We start from the raw sequence: 18,646 nt of genomic DNA, 5'->3' as shown, positions 1-18,646 counted from the left end.
AAAAGGTGTTCAAGTCCATGAGTAGAAAACCTCTCCAACTGTTCAGCATGGGGTGGATTGATCATGTTCTGAGCATATTTCACAGCCCATGATGCCAGGAACATTTCATTGTATTCTGTCATAGTATTATCATCCTAAAAAACACCTCAAAATGATGCATCTCAAGAGGGGCGACCTGGAGGTTAGGCCATGCCCTCTGAAGGTTTGGGGTTTAAACCTCACATCAGATATCAGAAGAGCAGTGCAGATTGCTCAAGGATTCTATTGACATTTTGCAGGAAAACTACAAACCTAAGTCCAGAAAGGTTGAATTTGATGGTAGCAGCACATTCCAAAACAGCTGGAGTGGGGCAACAAGAAACTGTAAAAGTAAGTCTTATTGTAAAGAAACAACTTGAGGAATATCTTGCAATTAATTAAGTTAATTTGAAAAAGGTAAGTAACATGACTGGGTATAGAAAGAGCACCTTAGAGAGGCAGAGTCTCTCAGAAGTAAAGATGATCAGAGGTTCAGCAATCTGCAAAAACTGCATCTACAAATTGTTTAGCAATATCAGGATAATGTTCCTCAACATAAAGTTGCAAAATCTTTGAATAACGCATTTTCTACAGTAAATGGTATGATTTAAAAACAAATTCAGAGAATCTGGAGACATCTCTGTGTGCAAGGGGAAATGGATGAAAATCCATATTGGATGCCTGTGATATGCAGAAAAGCTGCTAGTTTATCTGGGACAGAGCTTATCTAAAGTGGACATTAAAATGGAAAACTGTTGTGTGGTCAGAAAAATCCAAATTTAAAACCCTTTTATACCATTTTACACAATGTCAAAACTATTTTTTGAATTGTGATTTTATGGCAAAATCTGCAAAATAAATGTTTGAAGACTTTAAGCTGTTTAAAAGAGTAATCTTTCTTAAACTATTACAGAAACTTCTTGTCTTGTAGTTGATACTGTTTTCTTTTAACTGCTTAGCTCCTAAATCTTTGCACATTATGTATTTTAGTGGGGTTTGTTGGTGGTGAAGGAAACCACCAACACATTTTACATCATCTAACTTTCATATTATCCATTTATTTTAATGATACAAACAAAAAGATAAACTTTACTGATGTAGCACTTTTCTAAACTTCTAAACTTGTCGATACATAAAGGCTCAAATGGTACAAAAAGTTCAGATAAAAACAAAGGTGAGAGACAAGAAAGAAGTATAAAAGTCAATAATAAGATCATGAAATTAATTCTAAAATTCTAAAGACTGTCCTAGCCACCAAAACATGCCCATGTGGTGTTTGTTCGCACAGATGAAAAATTAACTCTAAACCTGACCTAGTAATGTCATTGCCTAAACCCAACCAGGAAGTGACAGATTGTGTATCAGTAAAGATGCGTTGTTGCGTTATTGATGAGATGTATGTTGGTCTCCGTAATGGTTGAAAGGTTTAAAGCTATGCACTGCCCCCTTTCACCTTCTTTTAAGGACTATGAGTGACATGAACACATTATTTCTATGACCTTTTCAGTTGGAGGACTTGTTGTCTTTAACATACTGGGAGTTAACGGAAGGACAGTTAAACAGGAGTGATGCACTCTCTTCTAAACACAGCTTGCTATTTTAATGAGAAAAGCTGAACTGGATGTGCTTCATCACCTCATCTTCATTCTTAATCTAATCTATTACTCAGTTGTTAATGCTATTAGCTGCCCTTCTCTACTGAAGTTTAATCCGTTTTCTTGGTATATTTGTTTCTTTAACCCTTTCCAACGTGATGTTCTTTCCGCTCCCTTGTCTCCCTGCTGGTAGGCAATGTGCGGTGGTTTGATTTGATATTAATAGCTGGGTAAACACAGGCATCACCCTGGAGACAGCTGTATTGGCACGTTCCTCACATTTGAGCTCTTAATCCTAGTGTTTTATCTAAGATTTAGGTGTGCTGCCTTGAATCCCTATCTTTAAAATTACCCTCCCACTCTGCCATTGAAATACTGTGCTCCCCACATTGTGCTGTCACAGTACAATCCACGCTTCAAACTGCAAATGAACCACCAAACCCTCAAACTATTTTCAGTGGATGCCAAGGAATGTTGGAACTGAGACGGCCTGTTTTGTCAAAGACAAATTGACACTGAAACTCTTTCCTTTGCCACAGCTATGTCAGCAGCACGGTACTCTCATATCTGCTGCTGAAAGTTGGTAAATGGACACCTTTAGAATGTATTTTCCCTCTACCTGAGCAGGAACTAGAAAAACATCATCATTTCTTCTTTTAAATCAATTCCAAACAAAACATACACTTTTATCCAGAGTATTTTCATACTCTTTTCACTGTTTTTGATGTTCAACTTGTCATCACTTGTAAGGATACTCATCAGTGTATTTCAAGGAAATTATGGTCTTACACAATGGTACAACGGTGGATCTCTTGTGATTTCATCCTCTTGTCAAGTTGCACACAGTGTTTACAGAATTGTGGCAAAGTCACTGATACTTGATAAATATATATTTCATGTGGTGTCTCTGCCATCCCACTTATAACATCTGCTGCTGCTCCCTCCTGGATGATTTGGGTACTGTACGTTGAAGTATAAAACTGCCACTGACACAGGAAAATGTACTTATTTACCTGTATCTTCCATTCAAAAAGGTGATGATTGGAAACACATTTGGTGAGTAATAATCATCATTTTGTCTTCCCTGCCTTGGCCACAGCATCACTATATTTTTTTTATGAAAAACATCTAAAGCATCTGATAAAACTCATCTCGGCAGTCATTCACAATCAACAGCACCACAATAACGGAGTCCCCATAAAGTGCCCTTCTCATCAAAATATTAAGATGCTCACTATTATAACTATTTGTCATGCTTTTGCAAGGGATCTTATGACATCACAAGTAGAGAGTGTTAATTGGCTTTTGGCTGGGGGTCGCTATGTGGTTGGTTTCACTTACTGTAGGTGTGCCATTGGCCTCTGCTGCGCCAATAATGTTCATCAGGCAAAGAAGAGGAAGAGCAGTCCTGATCCAGCATGATATACATCCACAAGCAGTAACTCCATGATGATGTTATCCAGCTGGAATGTGTAAGCAAAGACAAATGACATAAAGAACAATTGAGTACAAGACACAGAGGTTAGAGTCTCATTTGGTAGGAGAATATGAATGGATGGTATCTGCATAGTTGCTATTCCTGTGCCCCCTGAAGTCATAGTATTTCTTTTTCTATCCCAGAGAGAGACTTCCCAGAGGGAGACAGCTGGAATAGCTGATTGGTTTAAGCTTTGCTAGTTTCTAGTTTTCTGGTTTGCCAAATCTCAAGAAAAGGGAGATCATTTGTTCAAGCAAAGACTTAAAGCATCCTTCACTTTCCCAAACATCTACGCATCAATGGGTCATAAAAAGTAAGTTTTGCAAAGTAATGACAAAGGGTGGAGTTTTATAAAAGCATTATAAACCCCTCATGTGAAAGGGAAAGTACACCTTTTTAAATTAAAATGGTTTTACATGTAATAACATAATAAAAATGATTTGTTCAGTAACAGTTTATAAAATGAACTAACACACCATCAGATAAACACCACCACATGATATATTCCTTCTGATTCAGTTATTTCACAATAACTAAGCCAAAACGCAAAAGCAGCATGTGAAAAGCTCAGTAGCCATTAGAAGCAGCGTTAGCAGCAATACTTGAAGTAATTGTTTTCTGAATGACATTTTTGTCTGTCCCGTCATTGTGGAGGAAAATTGATCTTCTCTTCTTAACAGTGTTGCTTTGGTTTATTGCATTTTGCAGCATTTGTTTTTGCACACAGTTTCGCCACAGAATTTCAATTGAGTTGAGGTCTGGACTTTGTTGTCATTGCTAAACCTTATTTTTTTTTCCTTTTTCAGACATTCTATTGTAGATTTGCTGCTGTGTTTGAGATCACTGTCCTGCTACATGAGCCAAGCTTCAGCTGTCGGACAGATGGCCTCAAGGTTGAATCAAGAATACTTTGGTATACAGAGTTCATGGTTGACTTAATGATTGCAAGATGCCCAGGTCTTGTGGCTGCAGATCAAGACCACAAGTAAATCTTCCTTCATGAATATGCCTAAAAGTTGGTATGAGGTGTTTGTGCTGATATGCTGTGTTTGGTTTTCTCCAAACTTGCTGCTGTGTATTATGACCAAACATCTCCACTGTGATTGTATCTCAAAGACATTGTTCCTGAAGTCTTGTCGTTTACTCAGATGAAACTGTCATGCTTTCTCAGTCTTTTTCTGACTGTACTGTCATAGACTTTAACATTTAACATTATAACTGAGGTCTCTAGAGTCTGAGATGTCGTTATTTTTTGCAATTTCTCTGAGCATTGTACATGCTTGGGGTGAACTTGCTGGGACGTCCACTCTTGGTAAGCTTGATAACTGTCTTGAATGTTTTCCACTTATAATAATCTTTCCCATTGTAGAATGATGGACTCCAACTGGTTTGAAATTGCATTATTACCCTTCCCAGATTGATGGGCAGCAACAATTGCTTCTCTAACATCATCGCTGATGCCTTTCCTCCTTGCCATTGTGCTAACATACACAGGAATGCCCCAGACCAGCAAACTGCCAGAACATCTGCTTTTATAAAGGTGCTCACACTTGCTGATGATCAATTAACTGGTCGAGTGCATTTGATTAGCAGCATGCAAGTGCTTCTTACCCTTAGAATTCCTATAGAAGGAATTTTGATATCCTTAGTTTTTTAAATACCGTTTCTGCATTTTTGATGATCTTTTGTTGAATAAATAATATCACAGTGTAATATAACATATATCATTCATCTGAGGTCAGACCAGATAAGTAATTAATTATTTCCTGTGACATAAAACCTTGGAATTTGAATATCATTATTCACCTTTTTGAAACTCAACTGGTAAGGAAAAGATGACGTTTCTCTCTTGACAAATGTTCCAAACATTCAACTATAAAAACAGGTTTGCTTTTCTGTTACTGAGACAAATCTCAACACAACTAACACATAGTCACTTAAATATGACCCAATCAAAACTGAAGGAATCAACAACTACCATCTTGTAGAAGAAATACTGAGCTCACATGCTTAGCTGAAATGTAATATTTAATCAATTTAACATGACAGAAACTTCTCAGTCTACCTGCTGCTTTGTTCTAAAAAACAAAATCTCAGCATTTAGCCTTTCTGATTCAGAATAAAGAACTTTTATTACTTCTTGAAACTATCTCACAGTTATTTCTCTTCACCGGCAGTAATGAGTCACATAAAATGTTATAGCAGCTCTGGAGCTCCGATCGCCTGTCTCTTTTTTGCAGAGGAGAGGTGGATTTGTGGAGGTGTCCTTGATAATTGATGTTGCCTGCAGCAGAGGCCCTGCAGAGCAGGACAGGTACGGTGCAGGCTAGTAATAGTGATTGTGTAGCTGTGGGTCACTTTATTGTCTCTAATAATAAGCAGATCTCTGGGATGCTGACAGAGTTAAGCTTCATGTCTCAGCTTATTGCAAAGCTGTAGTTTTATTGTGTTATATTAAAGTGATCGTTTCCCACCTTTTCTAGTTTCTTGACTTTTTTTTCACTAAGTTTAATGTTTATTGGTGATGTCTTAATATTGAATAGGTGGATGTCTCCAGCTCCCCAATCAAATGCTTTAGCAGGACCACACCATTGCAATACCAAATCACTCACATTTGTACCATCTCATGAACTCCATTATTCTAAAGGTATCAAGTTAGTATTTCCTTCTATTAGCGTTTAAAATACATTTGAAAAATAAATTAGCCAAAGTAAAACTGTAATCCTCTGAAAGCCCATACCTATTATGAAATATTAAACATTTAGACATCTGAATATGTTTATAAAAATGGCTTATGTCCTCCAACCACATATGTCCCTGTGGGAAGTTAAAATGGCCACTACTTAAGTTAACGCTTTATTGAATATGTGTCCTCTAGTGGTCATGAGAGTGACTGCATGTGAATTGTACCAATGGCATCCATGAAAGTGCAGTTGAATTGCAAAAAGATTGTTTTGAGCCCCAGACACGATAGTTTTCTAACCCTTGCAAAGTAGCTTTGATTTCTGACCCATAGCAAGGGATCATAATGCAACTAAATGTGAAAACATGACAGTTGTCATATGCCTGCCTTGAAATGTCATCATGAACCAATAAATGACTGAAAGTGCTATGTTACTGCCTCATTCAATCCTCCTTCCTACCTCCTCTTGAGGATTTTTTATGGCTTTTAAAGGGAAGCACTTGAGAATGACGCCTGCTTGGCTGCTCCGATGTGGAAATGCTCATATGACTCGTTGTTCCCTCCCGCTGCTTGTTGGGGAGACAGCTTACAGGCCATAGCTATTGGCTGGATTCGAAGGTGTGAACAAATTACCTCCGTGATCATTTAATTTGAAGTACTTTCCCAGTTTGGAAAAGGGTTGTGTTCATATGTGCAGGTAGACAGAATTGAAGAGTTACCTGAGGAGCTGAAAATGTGATTGTTATAATGGTCTGTGGTTCTGGTTTTGTTCTTTGTATCTTTCTTCTGGTGTTTCAGATTTGGTTGTTTTCGTTGTCTTTTAATTATTTTTTTCCTCTTAACTGAATTCATTCTCGATTAGCTCACCTGCTTCTACTTTCTTTACCTTGCCAGTATTTGTCAGGGTGTCAGTTGTCTTGAAAAGAAAATGAAATAAGATTGGTGATCAACTAAAAGCTTAAACTGATGTTTAATCAGAATCGCAGCAGCTGCCCATCTGACATGAGGCCATGAACATAGAGTGTGCTTCTTGCTTGCCCTTTGGCACAAAACTTTAACTTTAAACTATGTAAAAGAACATGAATGTAATACTCACAAATATTTGGAAGTAATTAATTGGTCACTTGAGTCAAAGAATGTTTTAAGTTTAGATAAGGGCCGCCATATTTAACACACACCTGAACAGGACAGACGGATTTCTTGCATTGTCTCACTAATATGACACTCCATTACTGCGTAAGATGACATTTAAAAAAATATCACCTTGAATTGATAAACAAAAATACTGACTGACAAGATGGCATCCAGTTTCCTGAAGTTTGTCATATCAGGAATATTCCAGCATGACAACAATAAAAGGTGACCAGTCTTGGAATAAAAACTGAACCGAATCTAATGGTCTTAAAAAAAAAGAGAGAGAATCTATCAAGAAATCTATTTCAAGTATTAGGAATATGTGAATTCTGCCTCACTGCACAAAGTCAACACCTCCTGCTGATGATGACCTTCAGATGGTGAAATAAAACAATCTTAGCCGCCGAGGCAAACGACCGCACTTACTTGGATTCCAGCAATATTCCGAACAAGGTGAGCGAGAACAGATGAATAGTTGTCAAGAAAAGCGAACAGGACACACTCCTTTTCCTCTGAGAGTTGTTTGATTGTCTTATCTGTGTCATCAGCTTGCCATTCTGTTCTCTTCCCTCTGGGCTACTGGGTGATTAACCCACATTGTGTCAAACTGAGGTGGACATTGTGAGGTGCCAAGATCAATTTTCTCCCCTCCCTGTCACTCAATGTTTGTTCGGTAGTGACTCACCTCCCTAAATTATTTATCTCCCTCCTAGAAATATAAATAGGCTTTTGGACCACGATATAGGCCAGCATAATTCCCTTCTAATGTCATTTAAAAACTCATTTTATATATGTTGCTGAGCACAGTTTTTAAGCAATGTTTGCCATAGATTATTTAATGCATGTGGTATCGGTGATCATTGAAAATGACCCAAAGTAGCACGTTCTATGTTTTCTCTTTGCGGCCTTCGCAAAAGAGAAATAATTCTGCTGTAGATACTCAGGTCATGTCCAGAATCACAGATCCAAATCAATGCGACAAACGTTTTACTTAACAAATAAATAATTAAATGAAACAAATTCTCACACCTGTCACCCTGGCAGTTAATGTGCTGGTGCCAATAATGTTAGAGCTAGAACAGACACAATTATAGCCAGTAAATCTGTAATAACTCGGGGTGTCCAATCCCAAATAATTGGGACTCAAATGAGCCTTATGCCTCGGAGAATTTGGTGCTTGGCAAGGCCACTTTTCAGTGCTCACAATTTAAAACCAAAAAGTTACCGATAAGCAGTCTCCTGCAGCAGCCAGAGATCCATTTGAAAGACACGGATGAAACACGAACATCCACTCTTTAATGTCAGTGTGTGGATAAGCTGGAAAGATGTTCTCCAAAAATGTTAAGACTTTTTCAGAGATTTTGTTAACATATTACTTAAGTTACTTGTCTCAATGATACCTTTGAAAGTTGAAAGCAGGTCTGGCAGAAGTCTATTGCATCTTATGCAATATAATTCACAGTGTGTCCAAGCTCAAGAGTTAACCATAAATAATATATCTGAATCTCTGCTGACATGCTGGCAGTGTGACAGGCAGAAACAGCTGCGAATGTGAAATCCTGAGATTTAGTTTGTGTGTGGTGACAGTTTGCTATACCTTCCATGACATGACCACAGGGGCTAATGGCAGGAATGGAGCTGGGAGCTGTTGCAGGATGCTGATGGGTGATCAGGTGAGGGGAGATCGGATGGTAATGAAACTCCAGCAGCAAAAGAATAGAAGTAATAGAAGCATACACTTACATGGGAGGCAAAGCATCACTGAAAAAGAGTGATGCTTTTTATCTTCCCAGATCTAAACATTATTTATAATATAAAAAAAACTCTGTCTAATCAAATTATTGTATAAAGTAAGACAAGAAATCAGTGATATGTTTGTTAGAGCCTCACAAAGAGCAGCAGTTTAGTTGTTGCAAGAACAAAGAGTTAAGTCACAGGTAAGTCTGTAATTAAATAATGCAAATTAGTAAATCTCTGAAAAGCTTGTGGATAAATATCCTCTGTGCAGGTTATACGTGTGAGCTTCAGCTCGTTATTCACAAGATACTAAGTATATCATTTTCAACTGTTTGCTTAATGTGGAGACATAAGGCAGCCGATTGCCAAGGTGCCAAAACACACACACACACACACACACAGGAAAAAAACCAAACAAAACAGTCTGCACACACATATGCACACACATTCACCCACACAACACGTACACTCACCAAGCACACAGACTCCCTCAGTCTGTGATCACTACATTGACCTACAGTTTGCAGTACAAGTTGTTTTTGTAATTAAGCTCATTTTCGAAGCCAAAAGCGGAGCAGTTGATGATTAAAGGAAATAAGGCTCTGCATTGCCTATAAAAAGCAACCACCCTCTAGAAGCTTTTTTTTAAACACAGCGTATCACAGTAGGTACAATAATTTTTTACGATACTGATCATTGGGGGGGGGGATAAAACTCCTTTAAGTCAAATTGAAAAACATGTACAACTTTATTTTTTGTTTATAAGTAAGCATCAGTGTGCTTGATTTTATTGATGTTCAGTTTATTTGAATCCATAAGTCAGCAGCTAATTTGGAGGATCAATGTGCCAATGAGATGTGAGAACACGCACATGATCAATTAAATCCCTTTAAAGTCATTTACAAAGTTGTACAAAAGCATCCAAGAATCTAAAGAGTTACTGTGTTCATGTTCATGTTTGTGCGAACACACGAGTTTCAAGCAGATTACAGGCAGTTGTTAAGCCACTGTTGGATAATGCAACAGCTATTTTGGGAGCAAAAACCTCAACCTCTCCAATACATTATCATTATCTCCTTTGTTTATTTACTGGAACATGTTTCAGAAATATATGTAAAAATCAGCTTATCATAAACCCTTTTGTAACAGGTTGCAAAGGTGTTGATTAAACCACTAAGTGTTTATTTGATTATCGGGTTTTTATAACTTATCACACATTGAAACAGTATTGAAGTCAAATCCTTCAGGAAGTATTTAGGTGACTGTTACAAATAATAATATTTTAGGTTTAAAAAAAAATGCTTTCTTTATTTGTAGAGCACTTTTGTGAAACTCTCAAAATAACCTGGATTTCTGCCTTTATTATAGATAAAATATTGTTTTTCACCTAATTCGCAAGTTGTGGGCAAACATGTCTGGCTGAACTCATAACTCACACACAAACAGTACACTGAGCAGTCAGTCTGAATGTAGTTTCTTGAACGTAATTTGAATTAGACGGTAACTCAGTGCCTGGTCCTGGACTCTCAGGTAGCGACTCTAAACCATGATGTTCCCTCTGCCGTGCTTCCTAGTTTTAATTAAGTGTTGTTGTCTGTACATAGTAACTTTGTATATTATAATAACACAATGTTGAGCAAATCTGAATCATGTGCCCATTGAATGTTGCGCCAGACATTAAGAGGAACATCTTTTTATTTCAATTTGAGGCTTGATTGTTTATTCGTGTTGTGCCTCCTTTAACACCTCTGGGGACATATGAACAAGTAGTAGAGATTTCTGCCGGTATTTACCTTTAACCCTTTGCATTCTTTTCAGCTCTTTCAAGACCGTATGTTGTGGTCTTGATGTGATTGTGTGAATTGAAGAGAAGTTTTAATGTAATCTATCACTTTCCTTTGCCACAAACTGGCGTTTTATGAATTGGACTCATTTGTAATTTCACTCATTTGATTTAAATGGATTATGATTACGTTGCAAAGAACTGGTTTATAAATGGCTGGAATTTAACTGTATCTGTGATTTGGCCCTATATAGATAAAAGTTCATTGAATTTAAGTGATTTGGATTGCTCTCTGCAGGGTGCCAACTCTAGCAGCAGTCCTGAATATCCTGTTTGTGGACAGTGAGTATTATTGTGGTCTTTTGGTCTTTAGAAATGGCTCTACTAATGGTTTGTGAGATTAGCTGCGATCCGTCTTTCTCAGTCTTTCTTAAGAACAGCAGACTCCGTTGGGAATAAAACTTTGTTCGCTTTTACAGGAAGGAGTGTGTCTTAACCCCACATATCTAATCACATTCCCTTTAATTCATACACCAAGTAGTTTTGTTACACAGATTCACAAGCTTTGTTTGAACAGTGAACATGTACAAAAAGACAGGAGTAACGCAGCTGTATTTAGTCAGATTGTGTGTTTCTAATTATAATAGAGATTAAAATCAGAACTCATTTAGCAAGTGATCAGCCCAGAAATCATGATGATTCCAAAGAAAAACTATATTTAAGATAAACCATCCATCCATTTTATATACAATCCGTCGGTCGGGTAGCGGGTGGGCTGGAGCCTATCCCAGCAGTCATCGGGCGAAAAGATAAACCATTTGTTTGAAATTTTTAAGACTACAGGACAACTTTGACCACACACTACAAAAGTTTCAACCTTTAGTTTTTTTCTGATTGTTGAAAGCGAGCGTAAGGCTATTACCTTGTTTTCCCACAGGTGCTTTCTATGTACTGATTTTAAAAATAACCAATGTGATCATGGCTGTGCCCTCATGATGTGCACAGAATGCAAACACAGCCAGCCATGCATGTCTAATAAACGGTTACGGTGCAAGAACTATGTGAGACAACACTAATTAGCACACAGTTTACATTCACTATACCTCTCTGCCTTCCAGCTCTCCTCTCCCCCCTCCACTCTCCCCACTCCCTGTCAGTGGAAGAGGGCTCGACACCCCCACTGCATCTCCAGCTCTGTAATTAAAACGCTGTAATCTAGGTGGATCGCCTCTATTCTTAAAAGCCCCCTGTCATCGTGTGGGCAAAGTGACACAAAGCTAAGCATCAAGCGGTGAGAAGGAGGAGGAGAGGGAGAACGATTGGAGCAGCCACAGCAGCAGGTGATGACCAACTTAGGAGAAAACTATAAAACTATATTAATTGGCAAAGAAGACCAGAAAAATAATTTTCTTCCTACTCACCAGTACAGCCCACACACCTCACATTAGATTCTTCAGAAGATTGTTTTTTAAAAAACAAAAGAAACAAGAAAAGAAGGTAATCTGGGGTCAATATAAACATTTTATAGGCTACCTTTTAATGATCAATAATCTTTGCATTTCACTAAATCCTTATATTCAGATTAACCCTGACACCTAAGAGTCCACATAAAGATGAAGTTACTTGCACTTCTTAGTAGCAAGTAATGATGCACACACACCCACACACACTCTGATAGAGTTGGTTATGGGGTTAGCTCATTGCATTAGGGGTCATTTGTGCACAGGCCAGGCATGGTGGGAGAATGCCATACATGGAGACGCCCTGCAGTTCTCTCTGCATCAAAGCTAACAGCATTAACTACATTTGTCAGATGTTCTACTTAACACATTACAAACAAATTGCACTGCAGCTTAGACGTTATTGAACTTATTTCTTCTTTGTTTACTTTACTTATGATCCTGTCACTGGTGTTTACAGGAGCTGTCTGCACTGTGATGGCAGAAAGAAAGCAGTGACAGAACGATGGCAAATTTTTCAGTTAAAGCGCTTATCATTAGTCCATAATTCTGACTCACTCTCACCCCTCCTCACACACCGTGCTTTTGCCCCTCACCCCCTGCGGCACCAGCTCAAGAACATGGCCATTACCTCTCCCCGTTCCTATGGCAACACCACCCTGCAGCCCATATATGGGGTAGCAGTGTGTGCGTTTACAGTCACTTGTGTGCATGTGCATGGAACGCTGTGGTTTGTTTCGATAATGTCACCAAGGAGTTAGATAAAAGTTTTATAAGGTTTGATATCATCCACATCCCTACCTGTCACTGATAAATGTGCACAGCCTCAAGAGAAACACAATTCAACAGAAGACGTTTGTGGTTTTTGGAAAAGAGCTCAAACACATTAGAGTCTAGTCTCTGGCTCTGCTGTTTCTGATTGATCCCAACAGCAGGTCATTGGAAAATCCCAGATAAGGACAACTGGACAATTTGAAAGTATGTGCTATCTCACCTCGACTGCTACGGGAGGCAGAAGTTTGAAGCCTGCTCACAAGTAGTGTTCTGCAATGCTGTGGAACACAAGAGTGACACTACAGGGCTGAGATGGTAAATGTTAAACTCTCTCTTTTGTGATCCACTGTCTGGCATGTGGAGATGAGGTAGAAAGAGAGCCAGCGAGGTGATGTACGATAAGGCTTTGAATATATCTTCTCTTCTTTATCCTCGTCTCCATAAGGAGCAAAGCTGACTGACAGACACCCACCACCACCTCCTCCCTTGGCTGTAGGCAGGCTTTGTGTATTGCCTACCACTTACTTGAACCAATTAACACATCTCTTCTATGCACACTGTGAGTTTATTAATATGTAATAAACCAACCAGCCACATACACCAATTATCTTGCACTTTCCCATTTAAACGTAAGTGGTAGAGGGAGGTGTATTTCGGGTGATTGGAAGGGTTTGTAATGATGCTGTAAAACGGCACACAATCTGATTTTCTGTGGAAATCAATGGAATGAGACACGTTCTGTCCTCATGAGAGGACACAGCCATTAGAGAGAAGCATTTTAATGCCATTCGCTTTCCACAGAATGAGCTCCCATTCTGTTGGATGTTTACTTTTTGTTTACTGTGGGCTTCATTAGTCCCAAGATGATCTTCTCCATCTAAGGCAGCCAAGCTGGTGTCTTTCTTATCCATCTCCTCGGCACTCCTCTCTAAATGCAAACTTAATCAGACCCAACCTATGCCAAGCCCTCTTCCTCTGGTTTGATTTGATCTCCTCTGTTCAGATCTGTCTGCTCGCTCTGACTGGATCTGTATTTGTAAACAGATGCAGGACTGATCCTAGCGGGATCATCTTTGTTTAGTGCAATGTATGACTCATCATTCCTCATGAGAATTAGATTTAACCTTACTGCTGAAGGTCTGCACAGACAGAGAGACATAACTGTATTATACTCCATTTAAAAGTTTCCTCCAGGTTGGAGGCTCATTAAATGATTTAATTCTGTATAGTTTATGATCTCCTCAGCAAGGGATTGAGCACAGAGAAAAGAGCATGTCGTTCTCTGTAATGAACAGACTGATGTACCTGTTCTACTTCTTTTTCTCTCAAGCATTAAACCTGCAGAATCAGATTGTGTGGCCACCTGTCCTGCTAAATATCACACAACCACTTATTTTCTTGCTTTTGTTTCATTGCAGACATCTGTTTCTTGAGAATATGATTAAGGTCCTTAGACAAAACGGCACAATTGAGAACCAAACCTGTGAATACCAAGTATTCATTTGCATATTGTTTTTCATGACTCATACAAAATGGACCAAGGCTTGAATTTAATAGTCTCACCTTTTAAAAATGTAAAAACACAACCTCCTTCAAATTATAGTTGCTATTAATATGGTGCTTTTGAAGGCACATGAATAACTGTCAAAGAAGAAGGAGGATAATTAATTTAGTTTAACTACAAAGCATTTGTTGTTCCCTATTTTCACTTGGTAAATTTGCTTTCCTTTTATACCCCAGCACCATACTTGATGTATTCTTCAAACATTGTCACCTTCTTGCTGTTCTTTACTATCGCCTAATTTCATCTATTATTACTCAACAGCATGTGTTAGCGTGGATTTAATGGGATTTCTGGTTCGTATTGTGTGTGAATGAGAAATCTCATGAAAGCACTGACAGGAAAAAACTATAGAGAGAGGAAGGGACAGAACTGTGAGAGTGAGACCACACTGACAGGTGAACTTAAGGACTGGTAAGAAAAATAGCAGCGACGCATCACCCAAAAAAACTGAGATATGCCTCAGGGGCTATTGCTGACAGCACAGTGCTCTAATGAAATCAACGACAGTCTCACTGTGCAACATAGAAACACATTTGCAAGTGTGAAATGATGTAGGTGTAGCATTTTATGGATGAAAATCATTAATTGGGCTAAGTGTTTGAATACGAATAAGTGCCAACTTTTCAACGTCATGGTGTTGTGGAAAAGAATGAGAAAATTTTGTCATTTGTTGTTCATCTGCCAGCACATAATAGATCTATTTAAAATTTCATGAATGCAAAGACTGCCTGCCGCTGTTGAATTGGACGTGGCACAATTTGCAGAGGTGATTTGGGAAAAAAGTTTGTGTATGCTTTCAAATATATGTGCATGGAAGAGCTCAGAGTTATTTTTATTTTTTCAGACATTCCTAGATTCAAATCGAGAGATTTAAAGACTCAAGAGGTGAGATGTTATCACATGACATCTCCTGAAATGGCCGCTATGTCAGATTGCTTTCTATTGTGTGTTTGTGTGTGTACTACAAGGACAAAAGAGAGTGTTTACATCTATCCCTGTGAGATATGAGATACCGTTTTCATTCCTCAACTTCATTGCATGTATTGTTATTGATTCCTCCTTTGAATACAGCACATCCCATTAGAATCAGATTGAATGGAGCTGAGAAAGGCCACTTCATCCTTTTGGGACCTGCCGCGGCATGGAAAACAGATCTTTGTGCATCTTGTGCCCTAATCAAAAATACTGAGGGAATTAGAAATATTTTCCCTCACAGTAGCTCTTGCCACGCTAACAAATCTGTATCAGGCAAAAGACAACATGAGACACTCACAGTGATTTTTTGGTTTGCAACTCAAAGCTATGCTTTATGACAGATCTGTTTTTGTTGGGGTTTTGACTGCCACTGCTGGCTTTATTGCCCTTATTTTGATCGTGATTCCATGACCAGCACACTGCTCATTATATTCTATGAGGTCTGTTTTGTAAAAAGGTCAGCAGTAACGCTTCTTGATGAGCAAATGCACAGTTATTATGAAACATGGCAAACCTGCACAGGTGCAAACATATTGACCTGGGTGAAGCATCAACATGTTAATGTGTTGTTCCTGCAGTGCTGCTGCAAAATTAGCCTATGAACATCCTCTTTATGCATTCAATATCATCTACTTGATCTCAACCTTTTCACTGCAGTCTTACTCCTCATAATCATTGTTCCCTGTCATGTAGCCAAACATGTAGGCCTATAACAATAAAAGTCCTCCCACAACAAATCACATCTGTTTTATGTTGATGATGATTAGATGATTTAAAAAAGCAAAGTAAAGCTGCATATTAGTAACAGATTGTGGACATGGATTGTGCTCCATGCTAACTCTTCAGCATATGCCGCAGTAGTAGTGGGTGTTTAGCTGTGCTGATAGTGTGGTGTGTTGGGCAAGAGGGTGAGTACTTTAACTGTCATGTAGCCAAGTCTTTAAAAAAAAGAACTGAGACGATTTACATGAATAATGTATTTTGAGCTTTATCAAGCATTTATTCGCTTGCATCAGCTAATAAAGAAAGAGGAACTTTAATGGAAACATTGTCAAATCCTGCAAATCAAGCACCCGCATGGATGAATTAACATGCAGCAGCTCTGCATTAGCAGAATGCAAATGTTGTTCATAACTGTGTGTGAAGTTCAGATAGAGCAATGATGAAGGTCTTGCCTCAGATGACTGAATTTCTATCTAAAATGTAGTTTGTTTTTTCACGCGCAGAACATGTGATGCAAATGGCTTATTAGTAGCACAAGAGATATGTAATTAATTAAGCATACTGTGTGTCAGCATTATGCTCATTAAAACCAGCACATATTCAAAGTTATTTGGGTTTAGATTAAGATTTTTAATGTGAATTGAGGAAATGTGCCGTTTTAGGGGTTGCTTTTACTCTGAGTCAACTTTAAAAACTCTTCCTGGTCTGTGCTGATCCCCTCCCTTCGTATTACCATTTCATACATATTTTCATCACATCTTCTCTCGTTCTGGTTGAAGAGAATGACATTCCTTTTCTTCCAGTCTGATATCACTGCGTACAAAGCTCTGGTTGGGAAAATGATGATCTGATAAAATCTGAGACGTGTGCACCAGTTTAAAGGTCTGAGTTATCTGGCAACAACCAAGACTTTTGCAAAAAGCCCCTTTGGAAGGAAGTGTGATATCACTGTTGCTATAGGTGCCAGCTCCAAACTGTCTCAGGCTACAAAAGACTGCCATAAAAGTGTCAACTTCACAATGAAATACAGAACAATGGTTTTATTCCTCAAGGCATATGATGTCATTATATAAATTCACTATACCCAATCAGTGAGCTGGGCATCAAATTCTAAACGGTTCCAATATTGTTTAGATATAAGGCCTCCAAGAGAGGTACAGAGCTGAAGCCTCAGCATAGGACATACTGTCTGAATTGCCTTACTATTTCTAAATGTATATGTGCATGTAATCTTTTATAATTTAGCTTCCTCTTCTTGAGAATTCCTCTCTGAATTAAACATTTATAGCTGAATTACCTCACTATTAAAAGTGCTAAATAGAGCGTATCATAAAACGAGTCAGAATAAACACTGACGGCTGGCGACTGGTGGAGATGTGGGCAGAGTCGTTAAGCGTAAGATCCCCATTCACTTAATGAAGAATAAGGTGATGAGTCAGTGCTAAGCCATCTTGAGATCATGAAAGAGAATTTGTTGTGGAAAAAACAAATTTACAATTCTACCAAATGTACAATTCTGAGGAACTCTGATGAGTTTTTAAATAGATTTTAACTGCAGGAGTGGGACTTTAAATGTTCTCCACTTTCTAAATTATTTTCTGGACAGTTTATGATTTCTTTAATCTTTTGAGATCTTCAGATACATCCACAATCTTCTTCCAGAATGCCTCAGAGAGCTCTTTGGATCTCAATATGCTGCTAGAATAAAGAGCAAACCACATTAAATGTCTGAGGCTTAAATTAGACAAGCTCCCTCAACATTCTCTGTTACAATGTTTTTGTCATATGTACCTGATCTAATTCTAGGCTCAAAGTGCTGTGGTATGTGGGTTGACCCAACTATTTCTTCACTAAAAATTGTTTTTGTATTAATCATATCTTGAAAATGATTTTAGAACAATATTTCTTCAGTTTAATTTGTTTAGGTATATTATCTAAACATCTGAAAAATGTTAAAAGGAAGATCAAATGTTTTTCTATGTTAAAAGAGAATTAGGTTTTCATGGGGTGTTCTAATTTTTTCTTGACTGTATTGTGTAAACTCTGGTTCACCTCAGGCAGCGATGGAGACGTTGGATCCACGGACAACAAACTTCGACTGAACCTTGCAATTTTCCAGAGTCTCTAACAGTTGGTCTTCCAAAACTCTTCCTCCCTTGCTGCATGCCTGTCTTCACTGTTTCAATGACTGACTTGTTGTTAAGATCTAAAGGATAAGCTCTTTCTTCCTAAAAAAAAAAGCATCAATGCTTCCATCATGCACTTTACAACAATAAGTTATTTCTTGTTTTCATAAGGGATTTCATGAGTACATGGGAACAATACCAGAACAACTTTGTTTAATCTCCTCCTGAGGATTACATTTCAGGCTTTGGAAGAAAAGAGGCAGCTTACAAAAACCTGTTGTGAATTGTTTCAACAGAAATTCTCTCCACTGAAATGACTGTTGTTACTGCAGTGAGGTCAGATTGTTTGATATCATTCTATAGATAAAGTACAGCTCAGTTTGCAGTGAAGACAAAGCTGCTGCCAAATAGTGTCAGGAAAACTTTACATAGCTTTTGATGAATGTTAGGATTAATACCTGCATTTTGAAAACTGATACACCTACACATGTGTTACCCCATTTGAATATAATACAAGGTGTTTTTCATGTGCATGCATGGGTGAATGCATGGGTGTGTTTGTAAGGATTAATCTACCCCAGCTCTCCTAACATGTAC

The sequence above is a fragment of the Leuresthes tenuis genome, unplaced genomic scaffold (genome assembly GCF_036924035.1).
Source record: "Leuresthes tenuis unplaced genomic scaffold, fLeuTen1.0.hap1 SCAF_17, whole genome shotgun sequence".
NCBI lineage: Eukaryota > Metazoa > Chordata > Actinopteri > Atheriniformes > Atherinopsidae > Leuresthes > Leuresthes tenuis.
This window is presented reverse-complemented; position numbering follows the sequence as displayed.